The sequence below is a fragment of the Staurois parvus genome, unplaced genomic scaffold, assembly GCF_062004578.1.
Source record: "Staurois parvus isolate SC_StPar_1 unplaced genomic scaffold, SC_StPar_1.0 ptg000758l, whole genome shotgun sequence".
Taxonomy (NCBI): Eukaryota; Metazoa; Chordata; class Amphibia; order Anura; family Ranidae; genus Staurois; species Staurois parvus.
Genome location: NW_028318554.1, coordinates 573900 through 587500, shown reverse-complemented (window position 1 = coordinate 587500; position 13601 = coordinate 573900). Strand labels below are relative to the sequence as shown.

The 13601-nt window shown below is 43.8% G+C and overlaps 1 protein-coding gene across 4 annotated transcripts in view; it reads left to right on the top strand.

Annotated features, from left to right (window-relative positions):
* Positions 1–13601, top strand: part of FAM131B (family with sequence similarity 131 member B) — a 135819-nt gene that overhangs the window by 50794 nt on the left and 71424 nt on the right. The gene's annotated exons all lie outside the window — the stretch shown is intronic.

The window sequence follows — 13601 nt, the reverse complement described above, 5'->3', positions numbered from 1 at the left end:
GAAGTCACATCTTCAAGGTCAGACCATTCAGGAATTGTATTTGAACTTTTGGTTGATGCTAAGCTGACAGTTTCCTATGTTTCTTAGGGGGTGTAGAGGAGAGGGTCCTCTGCTTGGGCTTCTGGGTCTGCACTCCTTGAAGAGAGTCCGGCCCTCCCTGACTACCCTGTTGGATTTATAATTTATTATAATTATTATTAATTCAGCAGAAATGACGACAACAAAAACTCCCAGGTGCTCTGGAATAGAGTTGGGAATTATGATAGGGAAATCCCAATGCTGGAGTTACAAAGACATAGAGAAAACCCGCAGGCTGTCCAAGGAGTGTCAACCACATAATGGCCCATATCTTGAAGAGACTGGTGTGTGGTGAGGAAGGCATCAGACACATTAATGAAATACATAAAACATATAAAACAGTTCACGTACTCAATATAGCAGAACTAATTTTGAACAGTGCAAAATAGAAAAAAAAATTAGAAAAAATGTCCAAAGTGATGGTGCAAAAGTCCACGTGAAAATAAAAAAGTTTCCATCAAATCATCATGAATTGGTAAACGGGTGCCACAGTAAACCAGGAACCTCCACCAAATGCTCAAAAATGCAGGCTTATCAAAAACAAACCTCTAATGATAGAGAAGTCATAAATAGCATATGGCACAGGAATCCACACAAGCCACATCTCCCCCATTCCTTCTCAGGGTCATATACTGGCCCAAACACTCATATAGATCTTCCCTTCCAGTCACCAGCCACAGGCATCAGAAGATGGCTGTACATTTTAAAAAAAAAACCACAGCCAGGACATTTGGGTCACTTCCGGTTGCGTGATGACGTCAGCATGTAGCTCTACCCTATGTGTTTCGTCACACGTGACATCTTCCTGGACATTTATGAAATGTCCAGAAATAGGATATTATTGGAAATAACATTTAAAAAAATCCAATGCATTTAAATTAATAAATAATAATCATTATTATTATTATTTTAATATTATTATTAGTAGCAGTAGTAATATTTGTATTATTGTTATAATTATAATAATAATAATTATTATTATTATTATTAATTCAGCAGAAGGAGTGGGAACAATGACTAAAGCTCCCAGGTGTACTGGAACAAAGTCTGAAATTATGGCAGAGAAATCTCAATATTAAAACCCCAAAGACATATAGGAAACTGGCAAGTGCCTCCACCAGACACCAGCTGTAAGGGAAATAAAGTTTTTAGGGGTGGAGTGAGTTTGTAAGCTGTAAATAATTGAACAGCCCCCTTTGTAAACCAATGGATAGATTTGAACTGTCTCTTGGGGAACCTCATTAAAATGAGCAGGGTGCTTGGTTCTGAAAATACAGAGTTACTGGGACATATTGCATTCTTTATGGTCTAAACCAAGGGTGATCAGGGATTTTTGGATTGGTTGAAATAATGTGATCATGAGAATTTGTGTTGAACGTAGAAGTTTTGTATTACCATTATTTCTCACATGAATCCAGAAATGTAGAAAAATTGTCTCTGCCTTGGGGTATTTTGTCTTCTTTGTGAAGGTTCTGACCAAGATATTGCAAGGTCCAAGACACCAATGGATCTTTGAATTTTCTCAAATTGGATCTAAAATGTAATCTTTTCCATGCCTTTGACTGTCCACATATACTAATACCAATGTGCTTAAAGATGAAATTCCAGGTATAGCAATTTTTGCATAGTTACATTGGTCCAGCTTGGGCCAATGTAAGTATGTATGTGCCATACTGTTGGGATCCCAGTGGAAGCTGGAAATCATTTTAACAGGCATCGCTAGGCACAGGATCCAACAGATTGTGGAGATTGCTGTAGTAATGGTGTCTACTACAGTGATTGCCAGCTTCCATGGGGATCCCACAGGAATGGCACATGCCATTACAATGGTCCAAGTTGGACCAATATAAATATGTAAAAATTGCCATTCCTGGAATTCAGCTTTAAGCACATTTCTTGAAGAATCCACTGCTATTACCGGTCTGTAGTTGACCAAATGACCAAAAACTGTGGCTTTGGTCATGTGATTTTAGATGATTGGAACTAGATTCTGACAGCAGATTCATTGGTGGAGTGACCAATGGGCCCCAAGCAAAATCAAGTACTGGTCAAGTAAAATACACACTACTGTGTATAGATGAAGAGCTAGATAGAAAATAGCTTGTCCAAGTCTATGTTACAGTTAAAGGGATCCCAGCACCCATCTGACAAACATCTAGTATAAATGGGCCCCTAAGTTCCAAAGAACTCTTGTGCTCCACAGTCTACACAAATGGTATGTTCGTCCCAGAGCAGATCTTAAATTTCAGATGAGATCACATGGCCAGTGCCTCGGTATTTGGTCATGTGATTATCACCAGATAAGACCCCTGAAAACAAATTTTACCCTCTACTAGCTGGCTTATGCCAAGCAGGATGGTGGGGTCATTATAGTATGGAGCCATTTTAAAGCAGTTCTGAACAATCACTGCCAACTCGGGACAATTTTGGTGGGATTGAAGAAAATAGCATATCCAAGTCTATGTTACAGTTGAAGGGATCCCAGCACCCATCTTACAAACATCTTGTATAAATGGGCCCCTAAGTGCCGAGGACCCTTGAGCTCCACAGTCTGCACAAATGGTATGTCCGTCCCAGAGCAGATCTTAAATTTCAGATGAGATCACATGGCCAGCACCTCGGTATTTGGCCATGTGATTGTCACCATATAAGACCCCGAAAACATCTTTTATCATCTACTAGCTGACTTATGCCAAGCAGGATGGTGGGTCATTATAGTATGGAGCCATTTTAAAGCAGTTCTGAACAATCACTGCCAACTCAGGACAATTTTGGTGGGATTGAAGAAAATAACATATGGAAGTCTATGTTACAGTTGAAGGGATGCCAGCACCCATCTGACAAACATCTTGTATAAATGGGCCCCTAAGTGCTGGTGGACCCTTGAGCTCCAAAGTCTGCACAAATGGTATGTCCATCCCAGAGCAGATCTTAAATTTCAGATGAGATCACATGGCCAGCACCTCGGTATTTGGTCATGTGATTATCACCATATAAGACCCCGAAAACATCTTTTACCCTCTACTAGCTGGCTTATGCCAAGCAAGATGGTGGGTCATTATAGTATGGAGCCATTTTAAAACAGTTCTGAACAATCACTGCCAACTCAGGACAATTTTAGTGGGATTTAAGAAAATAGCATATGGAAGTCTATGTTACAGTTGAAGGGATGCCAGCACCCATCTGACAAACATCTAGTATAAATGGGCCCCTAAGCTCCAGAAGACCCTTGTGCTCCACAGTCTGCACAAATGGTATGTCCGTCCCAGAGCAGATCTTAAATTTCAGATGAGATCACATGACCAGTGCCTCGGTATTTGGTCATGTGATTGTCACCAGATAAAACCCCCAAAAACATCTTTTACCCTCTACTAGCTGGCTTATGCCAAGCAGGATGGTGGGTCATTATAGTATGGAGCCATTTTAAAGCAGTTCTGAACAATCACTGCCAACTCAGGACAATTTTGGTGGGATTGGGTACTGATCTTCATATCTAGGGGTGCCTCGACACTCTTGATAACCAGTTTGGTGACACATGCAGGCATGTTTGCAACAGGATGTTATAGTAAAAGAAAATATCTCAATAGCCGGAACCTATGAACCCCCCTAATACCTGTGTCTTGCTGTACTTTGATTGGACAACTGCATAGTTCCACTTTTCATTGACTTATTGAGTTTTACTATCATTATTATTATTATACAGGATATATATAGTGCTATCAGTATAGTATATTTATGACTAATCCTCGTGTTCATTCTGTGTTTATCACAGTTTACTGTATTTATGGACAACATATTTCCAGGACTGCTATTGTTTTTCCAGTCATAGGACTTTGTGTTCTGTATGGTTCTATTTTTGTCTTGGTCCTTAACTGCACAGTACAACTTCTCTTGAATGGAATGCTCAATGCAATTACAGTAAAGAACAATATGCAAAGTCCATAAACTCAAACAATTACAACCAAGTGGAACTCATCTTTGATTATTCTGACTTCCTAGAGCAGCCTTTCTAAATCTTTTTACCCCAGGGGAACCCTTGAAATAATTTTTGGCTCTGAGGGAACGCCTGCTAAATTGGAATAGGGCAAAAAATACCCCATGCAGTGGTGGGCCAGTGGGAACAACACCCGCCAATTCCCTTACAGTGGTCATTAGAGTACTGGTTTTAGAGACAGCTAAAAAAGATCACTGGTGTCATGGAGTGGAGTTGGCTATAAAGCTATATGTAGTAATAGTAAAGTGGTGAGCGGGTGACCAGATATGATTATTGCACCACATCCCTTAAAATTGCAAATATTCAATAGAGAAGATGGAACTTTCTCAATCAGAGCTCAGTGGAACATTAGGGTTCCTCTAGAGGTTTTTAGGTGTTCCTGGAGCTGTAGGTGGTTGACCTTCCATTTGAAAATGCCTATATAGCTTTATATTCAATAGAGATGACGGGACTTTCGGGGTGCATGAACATGAATACTAAGCATATTAAAAAGATATATAATTTTTATTTTGTATTTTTAAAAAAAAAACAACAAAAAAAGGAAAAAATACAGAAACATAAAAACAATTTCAGTACTAAGAGTGAAACTGAGATTCAAACTTGATTATATAATTATAGTTACTCCCTACATGTTTCGCCTTCACAGGCTTCTTCAGGGGAGATTTTTGAAGAGATTTCAACCGCCGAGGCAGTCTAAAGGTATATCAAAGGAAAATTATACGATTACCAAACAACTTTAATATATCCAATACAAAGTATTTAATCAAAAGGGTGAGCCATTGAGTCCCATATATATATATATATTTGATTAAATACTTTGTATTGGATATATCAAAGTTGTTTGGTAATTGTATAATTTTCCTTTGATACACCTTTAGACTGCCTCGGCGGTTGAAATCTCTTCAAAAATCTCCCCTGAAGAAGCCTGTGAGGGCGAAACATGTAGGGAGTAACTATAATTATATAATCAAGTTTGAATCTCAGTTTTATTTATTTATTATTTATTTCAGGTACTTATATAGCGCCATCAATTTGTGCCACACTTTACACATATATATTGTACATTCACATCAGTCCCTAACCCTCAAGGGGTGTACAATCACTTACATTCATACATACACATACAAGGGCCAATTTAGACAGGATCCAATAAACCTACCAGCATGTCTTTGGAGTGTGGGAGGAAACCGGAGCACCCGGAGGAAACCCACGCAAGCACAGGGGGAACATGCAAACTCCAGGCAGGAGGCGCCATGGTCGGGAATCGAACCCATGAACCATTTACTGCAAGGCAGACGTGCTAACCACTAAGCCACTGTGCCGCCCACTCTTGGGTACTCTTAGAAATTGTTTTTATGTTTCTATATTAATTCCTTTATTTGTTGGGGTTTTTTTTAAATACGAAATAAAAATTATATAACTTTTTAATATGTTTGGTATTCATGTTCATGCACCCTGAAAGTCCCATATTCTCTATTGAATATAAAGCTATATGGGCATTTTCAAATGGAAGGTCAACCACCCACAGCTCCAGGAACTTCTAAAAACCTCTAGAGGAACCCTAATGTTCCACTGAGCTCTGATTGAGAATGGCTACCCTAGGATGCTGAAACGTGTAACCAAGATTCTATAAATTGTTACACTCTGTATGTATTATTTGTGTTATATTGTGCTTTATAAAATAAACCCCTTCTGTTCTCCCATAGATGTGAGCAGTGGGGTCTTTAGGTTTTGTGCTGCCCTAGGCAACACAAAAATTGGCACCCCCCCACAGAAAGAGCCTGACTGTCAGGGCTCCGGGTATGACCAGAGGTGTGTGGACTGACACAGGGAAACGCAGGCTTCAGATATGGTATAAACAATATGATTTATTAAGACTAACAACACAAAACGCAGTGCAAAACTAAACATAAACACAGTGCAAATAAACCAAACCAAACCACCTACAGATAACAATACATACAATGCAAGAGTAGTCAGGCAGGCCGGGTCAGTAGCAAACGGGCAAACGGAGTACCAGGAACAGGCGGGAGAGTGGTCGGGGTCACAAGCTGGGTTCAGTAACTCACGGGCAGCGCGGTGCAGAGGGTCAGGCAAAGAATGGTCAGGGTCACAAGCCAGGGATCAAACACGAGAAGTCAGCAGAGGTCAGGATCAGGCAGGGTCGGCAACAAGTCAGGCAGGAACAGGAACAGGGACACAGGATACAAGATACAGGGGCCCATGGAAATACACACACCAAGGCCCTGACTGTGAGTCTGGCCATTCCTTAAATACAACCCCTGCAATCAGCTTCAGGTGTTTGGCTGACTGCAGGGGTGAGTCTCTGATTGCTGAGAGCACCCGCTGGCCAGCCCTGGTACTGCAGCCCACAAGGCAGGTGAGTCCCATCATTATTGGCAAGTCCATTCCTGACACTGACATTGACCAAGAGCACCCCTGCCCTCCGCCTGAGCCTTCCACTACCACTGCCCCCCATACACCAGCCATCATCCCCCATGGCGAGAGAGAGAAAGACACTCACCTTCACAACTCCGGACATCCCCTGGAATGAGAGTTGGGCTGTGCATACACTGTCATGAAACCCGCAACCCCTCTCGGAACCCACCAGGTCCCCATGCTGCGTGTGTCCCTTCTTCCCTCCCTTCTGCCAAGGGACAGTGCTGCACCCCCTGAAAAATGCCACCCTAGGCAAACGCCTTGTGGTAAATACACCCCTGAATGTGAGGAATATCTGCTCAGCAACCATTCTTTTGTTCGTGTAGGCAATTTCACAGGACCCAGCTGGTATCCTATTTAAAGAGTTCTTGTTAGGATGACTGTCATTGCTGAGGCTCCCGTCCAGTACTGTGGCCTGACATTATCCAGCATCCGACTCTGGGCACAGCACACCTCCACTGAATTATGCACAGTGACATGTCTGCCCTGCAGGAGTCGGGCAATGGCCGCCTTTGGTGCTGGACATGAGCTGTGCTAACCATACTGATGATTTATTTGCTGAGTTGGTGTCTGTTAAATATAAAACATTCTTGGTTTATCCATATAACTGCACAACGCCACTCTCTGCAAATGTTTTCACATGAGTGTGCTCAAATGTAGGATATCATTTTTCCTAATTGTGGATGTACGAGGGCTGGAACGAAAGTAATGCAAATTGAGCATAACGTTTTTATTAATTTACATAGATCGCTCCCATTTCACACGTTGGCAGAGTAACTCTTCCTCTCTTCTTCTTCTTCTTCTTTTTTGTTGCGGGTAATTAATGGATTCCAAGCAGAAGCAGCATGCTGTCATTGAGTTCTTGATGAAGGAGGGGTACAGGTTGTCCGACATCTACAGAAGGCTACAGAATGTTTCATGAGATTGACGTGAGCAATGTCCTGTCAATGGTGGCTCTAGTCAATTGTGTCATCTCCTTAACCACTTCCCGTCTGGCCCATGTACATAAACGGCCGGATGGGAGCAGTGCCGTTTATAAACGGCGCCCGCGTTTACTGCCTGGGAGCACGTGGCGCCACGATCCAGTACCCGCTGTTATATAGTTACATAGTTAGAGGCATCAACAGCAAGGCTCCTACTTTCCATACATCATACATCAGCATCAGAGGCTGGTCATCAGCTCTGAGGAAAGGGATTCGTCCCCGAAACGCGTCAGACATTTGACCGCACTGACAGTGAGAACACCTTGCCTGCCGTTGTGGCCATTGTCATTTTTCTATGCTTTTTAGATACATGCTTCGTCTGTGAGTAGGTTTTTATTATTCTTTCACTCCTACAATAAACCTTGGATAATGCACTAGGTGTGTGCACCACCTGTTTTCTCTCTATCCAGTGGCTGATTTCCCCGTCTGAGGAGGGCTGCACCCCTGAAGCATTTCCTTTGGTTGTCGCTGTCCTGGTACCCTTGGCTTCCCTTTTGGCTGTGCATATCCTGAGGTGCTGGAGAGTACATACGATACATAGTTAGTCCGGCTGAAAAAAGACAAAAGTCCATCCAGTTCAACCATAAAAAAAAAAAAAAAAGTTATAATCCTACACCCACAGTTGACCCAGAGGAAGGCAAAAAAACCCAGCAAAGCATGATCCAATTTGCTCCTGCTGGGAAAAAATTCCTTCCTGATCCCTGGAGAGGCAATCGTATATTCCCTGGATCAACTTTACCTATAAATGTTATATCCAGTTATATTCCGTGTATCTAAGAAAGAATCCAGGACTTTTTTGAAGCAATCCACTGAGCTGGCCAGAACCAACTCTTGAGGGAGTCTATTCCACATATTTGCTGTGTCCAGAGGAACACCAATCACAGCACGGGACCTCTGTGTGAGGTTCCAATTCATGTGATCACTGATTGGCCAATCAGTGATCACATGAATAGTAGTAAGCAAGATAACACTTCCTGACATCATTGCTTACTACGTGTGAAATCTGTGAATGATCACAGAGGTCACATGGTACAAGGCTATTCACAACAGCCAATCACACTCTCACAGTATTTCTCAATGGCTGCAGGAATGCAGCCAAAGAGAAGGAGAAATTATTGCTTTTACAGACTTTATGGGTGTAAAAGCAATCAATGTAAAAAAAAAAATTGTGAATGATCACAGAGGTCACATGGTACAGGGCTATTCATAACAGCCTTGAACCATGTGATAAGCTGCGAGCAATCACAGCTCTCACAGTACTTCTCAATGGCTGCAGGAATGCGGCCAGAGAAGGATAAATGATTGCTTTTACAGCCTTTATGGGTATAAAAGCAATCAGTAAAAAAAGAAAAAAAAATCTTCATCACCCCCCACAAGTAGTACAGTGTCACCATGGTAACATTGTACTGCTAGGGCGATGGTATGTTAAAAAAAACCCCCAAAAAAATAATAATATAAAAAAATAAAATAAAAATGTTAAAAAACATTTTTTACAAAAATTATAATTTTTGGTAATAAATAATTTGGGGTTTTTTTCTACAAAGATAGATGAAAACATTTTGGCCAAAATTTATGAAGAAAGATTATACTTTTATAAGAAAAACACTTTTTTCCCAAAATGTTTGGACTTTTTCATTTATATAGCAAAAAAATAAAAATCCCAGTGGTGAATAAACACCCGGGCAATAGGGGATCATGGGGCCCCTGTGTCCTTCCCCAAACTCAAAAAAGCCTATGAAAAAGGTACCGGGGTCATCTCATGGGGCCCCCTACTGACCCGAGTTTCCAAATTGTCAGTCCACCCCTGGTGCCTGGTATGGTTCAGGAGAGAAGGGGGGCATACTCATGCCACCCTTTTCCTGGCCATCCAGGCTGCATGCTTGGATTAAGGGTCTGGTCTGGATTTTTAGGGGGACCTCACACTTTTTTTTTGCATGGAGTTCCACCCAAAATCCATGATAGACCCGGTGTCTTCAATTGCTACGCTGGCTGATTCATGGTCTCATTGTCTCCCTCCGTAACCTGTGGTTTCCCCACCGGCCTTTATGTCACGATGTTATCCTGTAGTGACAAAGGGATGAAAGGATGGTACAACAGTGAAGAGAGAGGAATGAATCATGCAACATCCACCCAACACGGTCCAAGTACGAGAATGTTGGTAGAAAACCGTGTCGGGTATTGTATTCCAATATTGCCAGCTTGGCAGCTGCCAGGTTCTTTGGCGTAGTGCAGCACAGGTCTCATACATCAAACTGTCAAAGGAATGAAAAGCCTGAAATTCATAGCATCAGAAAATGTCTGCGGCACATTCGTTAGGTTGGAAAAGTCATTTCAAATGTATAATTTTCTGGCATCTTACAATACAGAGTCATTTCTCCATTCCTGACTTTTCTTGTAACAAAATTCAAAGCTTTTATATGGATACAGCAAGCCTTGAGAGCTTTGGGGTGCAGTGCATGCTGGAGTCACTGGATGACACTGTGACACAGGATGATCTGGAGTCACTGGATGACACTGTGACACAGGATGAACTGGATGACACTGTGACACAGGATGCTCTGGAGTCACTGGATGACACTGTGACACAGGATGAACTGGAGTCATTGGGTGACACAGGATGCTCTGGCGTCATTGGGTGATATAAGATGCTGGGTGACGCAGGATTCTCTGCTGGAGTCACTGGATGACACTGTGACACAAGATGCTCTGGAGTCACTGGATGACACAGTGACACAGGAAGTTCTGGAGTCATTGGATGATACAGGAAGCTCTGGCGTCATTGGGTGATATAAGATGCTCTGGGGTCATGGGTGACACAGGATGTTCTGGAATCACTGGATGACACTGTGACACAGGATGATCTGGAGTCACTGGATGACACTGTGACACAGTGACACATGAAGTTCTGGAGTCATTGGGTGACACAGGAAGTTCTGGAGTCATTGGGTGACACAGGAAGTTCTGGAGTCATTGGGTGACACAGGAAGTTCTGGAGTCATTGGGAGACACAGGAAGTTCTGGAGTCATTGGGTGACACAGGAAGTTCTGGAGTCATTGGGTGACACAGGAAGTTCTGGAGTCATTGGGTGACATAAGATGCTCTGAAGTCATTGGGTGACACAGGATGTTCTGGGGTCTCTGGGTGACACAGGATGCTCTGGGGGTCTCTGGGTGACACAGGATGCTCTGACGTCATTGGGTGACACAGGATGCTCTGGGGTCACTGGATGACACAGGGTGCTCTGGGGTCACTGGGTGACACAGGATGCTCTGGGAGTCTCTGGGTGACACAGGATGCTATGGGGTCACTGGGTGACGCAGGATGCTCTGGAGTCACTGGGTGACACAGGATCCTCTGGGGGTCTCTGGGTGACACAGGATGCTCTGGAGTCATTGGGTGACACAGGAAGTTCTGGAATCATTGGGTGACACAGGAAGTTCTGGAGTCATTAGGTGATATAAGATGCTCTGGGGTCACTGGGTGACATAAGATGCTCTGGGGGTCTCTGGGTGACACAGGATGCTCTGAAGTCATTGGGTGACACAGGAAGGTCTGGAGTCATTGGGTGACACAGGAAGTTCTGGAGTCATTGGGTGATATAAGATGCTCTGGGGCCACTGGGTGACACAGGATGTTCTGGAGTCATTGGGTGACATAGGATGCTCTGGGGTCTCTGGGTGACACAGGATGCTCTGAAGTCATTGGGTGACACAGGATACTCTGGAGTCACTGGATGACACAGGATGCTCTGGGGGTCTCTGGGTGACATAGGGTTCTCTGGAGTCATTGGGTGACACAGGCAGCTCTGGAGTCGCTGGGTGACACAGGATGCTCTGGAGTCACTGGGTGACACAGGATGCTCTGGGGGTCTCTGGGTGACACAGGATGCGCTGAAGTCTTTGGGTGACACAGGATGCTCTGGGGTCACTGGGTGACACAGGATGCACAAGAGACACAGGGGTTTCTGGAGTCACAGGTCGCTGAAGACACAGATGTTGCTGGAAACATAATAGTCTCAGCAAATAGTCACTTGAGACACAGAGGAGAAACAGGAATCAGGATGCTCTGGGGTCACTAGGATACACAGAATGCACAACAGAAACAGAGGTTGCTGGAGACACTGGAGTACTCAGGATGCTCTAGGGATCACTGGGGAACTGGGGTCACAGGAGTGCACAGGGATGACTGATTCTCTGTAGGCACAGGAGTGCAGGGAACACTAAGAGGCAGAGTAGTGCAAAGATCACTGGAAGCAAAAAGTACAGGGGATGCTGGAGACACAGGAGGGCAGGGGTCACAGGGGGCACAGAGCAAACGGTGCTGGAGACACAGGAGTACAGGGATCAACAGAGACACAGAATAGACAGAGTGCTGGAGACACAGGAGGGCAGGGATCAACAGAGACACAGAGTACACAGGGTGCTGGAGACACAGGAGGGCAGGGATCAACAGAGACAAAGAGTACACAGGGTGCTGGAGACACAGGAGGGCAGGGATCAACAGAGACAAAGAGTACACAGGGTGCTGGAGACACAGAGGGCAGGGATCACCGGAGACACAGGGTGCAGAGAGTGCTGGAGACACAGGAGGGCAGGGATCACAGGAGACACAGGGTGCAGAGAGTGCTGGAGACACAGGAGGGCAGGGGTTGCAGGGGTCACAGAGCAAACAGGGTGCTGGAGACACAGGAGTGCAGGGATCACTAGAGACACAGAGTACACAGGGTGCCGGAGACAGAGGAGTGCAGGGATCAACAGAGACACAGAGGACACAGGGTGCTGGAGGCACAGGAGTGCAGGGATCAACAGAGACACAGAGGACACGGGGCACTGAAGACACAGGAATGCATGGATCACCGGAGACACAGAGTAAACAGAGTGCTGGAGACACAGGAGGGCAGGGGTTGCAGGGGTCACAGAGCAAACAGGGTGCTGGAGACGCAGGAGTGCAGGGATCACTGGAGACACAGAGTACATCGGGAGCTGGAGACACAGGACTGCAGGGATCACCAAAAATTGCTGAAAATGTTCTTAGCCTGAAAAAGGAAAACTATAGCAGCCACCATATTTAAAGACTAGTAAGCTGAAATATAGCAATTTTTGGTTGTTGGGTTTTCCTCAAATGCTTCCACAAGCAGCTGCCCTATAGTCTTAACCGCCAGTGGATGTCATATGACGTCACCACGTTTTATGTGTTTTACTGGGATGATGCCTGCAGCTACATGCATCATCCCGGTATCAAAATTTGCAGGGCAATTGCCTCTCATAGAAGTGATTTGAGTGGCTATAAAGCCACTCAATCACTTCTACAGTCGGCGGAAGGGGGTGCCAATGGGCGGCATTGTCACTTCCAGTTTCGGTCTTGTATTTACCGCACATTTCTGGCTTTTACAAGCATCTGATCACACCGATCTTGGTTTGATCAGATACTTTGGAGGTCAGAGAAGAGATATGGGGTCTATTAAACTCTAGATCTCTCCATACATAGGTCTTATTGACCCCATATCTCTCCATAAAGAGGACCTGTCACTAATTATTTCTATCACAAGAGATGCATGCAGTTCTTGTGATAAGAATAAAAGTGATTAAAATTTTTTTTAAAGGAACAGTGCAAAAAAAATATAAATAATTGTGTTAAAAAAAGTTTAAAGTGCACCAGTCCCCCCCGTGCTCGCACGTAGTGGTGAACGCATACATAGGCCATGCCCACATATGTAAATGGTGTTCAAACCGCACATGTGAGGTATCGCCACAAACGTCGGAGCAAGAGCAATAATTCTCGCACTAGACCTAGATTTTTAAGTTTCACGCCATTCCACGAGCGTGCGCAATTTTAAAGCTTGACATGTTGGGTATCTATTTACTCATCGTAGCATCCCCTTTCATATTTTACAACAGAATTGGGGTATATATTGTTTTTTTTAATCAAAGTGTAATTTTTTCCAAAAAAATATATATTCATTTTTAAAAACTGCGCAGTTCGGTTTCGGTTTTCGGTCAAGTGCATTTTGAATTTTCGGTTTCGGTACCACAATTTTCATTTCAGTCCACTACTAGTTAAAATTCATCAGTGTTTTTTTTTTTTAATTGCGTTTGAAAAACTGCTT